Below are 2,343 nucleotides of genomic sequence, written 5' to 3' on the forward strand. Positions count from 1 at the left end.
GAGTGAATAAAAAAGAGATTTTGAGTGTACTTGAAGGGAAAAAGAAGGGTGTCCCTTGAACAAGACTATGTGACTAGAACTGCCTCCACTGCAAATTTCTAATACTTTCAAGAAAGCAGCATACACATCAGGATATATGAGATGATGATGCAGTGGCAAACAACTCCCAAATCTCAGTGGCTTTTGGCACAGCACAACTTTATTTTTTATTTATTTGCTGTTTTTTGGGTATGTTTAATGACTGAAACAAAACAGACCTAAAACCACAGTTTCTGGAAGAACCATTTGTTTTTTCCAGGTCTTGTACTTCTCCTCAAACCTGACCATGGTCTTTCTTTGGGCCTTGCTTTTAAGAACAGAGTATCTGAAGACATCCTTGAATGACAGTTTTGTCCAAGGGGATGTCCACAGAGTACCTTGTGGGTATGAGGTGATAGTAGTTATAAAGTTTCACAAAAGACTTGATCTTTAAGCTCTTGTCGATCAGAGCATGGCTGTAGAGATATGCTTAGATGACATCATCAGTGTTCTTCACAATGACTGCTTTGTGTCTGGATTAGCATCCAGCTGGACCAGCACCACCTTTCTGGATTGCATGAACTAGCCCATCTTGACACCAGTCACTTGAGCCTATAGCAGAAAGCGGTAACATAATTTTATACTTCTACTTGCCACATGTCTTACTTTGGATGGAAGGCCTCTGCTCATTGCAAACTTTCAGAGACACAGGCTGATAGATGCTCCATCTCGACACATGCTTCTATAATCACCAAGGCAAAAAAAAAATGAAAGGAGGAATGTGGTGAGTTGAATTCTGGCTCTTAACGCTCTTAATGCGACTGCATGGAAGAAACATATGGCACTTCCATTTGCATTTTACTGGTCTAAGCAAGTCATACAGGAGAGGGAAATACAATCCATCTGTTTGTCTGGAAGGAGAGAGAAGCAGAACATGCCCTAATATCTTCTACATGCAAAAAATACTTGGTTCAGACTCCTTTTTATGTGCAAAATATACTTGCTCCCACCCCAAGGGAGCAAAAAAAAGAACAAAAAGCCCCATGGAAGAATAACACCAAATACAATGTTGACGATATCAAATGATGTGCTATAGTCTCTACAGCAGGTCTAGAAATGGTGCTTTTTAGTCCAGAGACTTTAGGGCTACTGAGGTAAGTTTTCTCTCCTTTACATATCTAACTTACAATGATTACATTGGATAGAGTAACTGCATAACACTTTCCCACTGAGAAAGGTAACAACTGGGAGACATACAGTAGAGCAATTCTAAAATCCTATTAGGCAGACACTTTGAGAGCCCTTCCACTAAGAGTGAACCCTGGTCCTCTTATAATGTGTGTTCCATTAGTGTAAGCTTCTGTCCACCTCTTTACTCATTCTATCCTCAGATAGAATGACTTATGGTTGATAATTTTGGAAAATAAATTGGGAATGCTTATGTCAGTTCTGCCTCTCTTCCTCCTAAGAGCGGGCTTCCTTTGAGGGGCAGCCATTCACCTATGCTTTGCCATGTTCCACCTGATTAGGTATGCTATCCTCCTAGTTCGCCGGAGAACTGGTCTATCCTGATTCAGCATTGCCTAGTGGATAAAGTAAGCATGACAAATACTGTGATTCAGATAGCAAGTCTATTTAGTTGCACAGCTAAGCTACATACATAGCTTTTATAACTTCTAGTGGTGATATTTTGATTCCTTATCACCGACTTGTTTTATTTCTCAATTTTTTCAAATGGGAATGATTAAGCAGATTTTTCTGAGAATTCAACAGTTGAGTTTTTATTTTAGAAATTCCGGTTAGCCTTATGTTAGAATGTCTTCATCAATATTTGTGTTCTTTTCTCTAATTGCTTTGGTCTGTTTGTTTTATTCTTTTCATTCATGATTTTTTTTTTTTTTTTAGGATTTTCCTTCATGTTGGAAATTATATTTTTAGCATGCTTCTATTTCTGTTTCTATTTTTTTTAGTTCTATAATTATTTTATTTTAGCACTAAATTAATTTTTCTGCAGACTCCTCTTTTATGTTGTTTGGCTGATATTTGAGTATAGATATATATTCTCAGTATATATATGTATATATATACATATATATATATGTTTCTCAGATATAGAAGAGAGATTAATTTCTGTAAATCTTGATCAATTGCATAAGGGAGATGAAGGAAATAGAAGAGTAAAGATAATTCCTAGATGTCTGGTTTGAATAATCGGGTGATGCTGTTCATTAATATAGATATTTCAGCAGGAGGAAAATATTGACTCCAGAAACAAATTTCTTTTGCACACTGGACCTGATTGTTTTACCCAATAACACCTCAGGC

At 36.9% G+C, this 2,343-nt stretch overlaps 1 pseudogene; it reads right to left on the reverse strand.

Annotated features, from left to right (window-relative positions):
* Positions 1-257: 257 nt before the first annotated feature.
* Positions 258-609, reverse strand: LOC112907196 (large ribosomal subunit protein eL27 pseudogene; annotated as a pseudogene).
* Between the last annotated feature and the right edge of the window lie 1,734 nt (positions 610-2,343).

The sequence above is a fragment of the Vulpes vulpes genome, chromosome 6, assembly GCF_048418805.1.
Source record: "Vulpes vulpes isolate BD-2025 chromosome 6, VulVul3, whole genome shotgun sequence".
Classification (NCBI taxonomy): Eukaryota; Metazoa; Chordata; class Mammalia; order Carnivora; family Canidae; genus Vulpes; species Vulpes vulpes.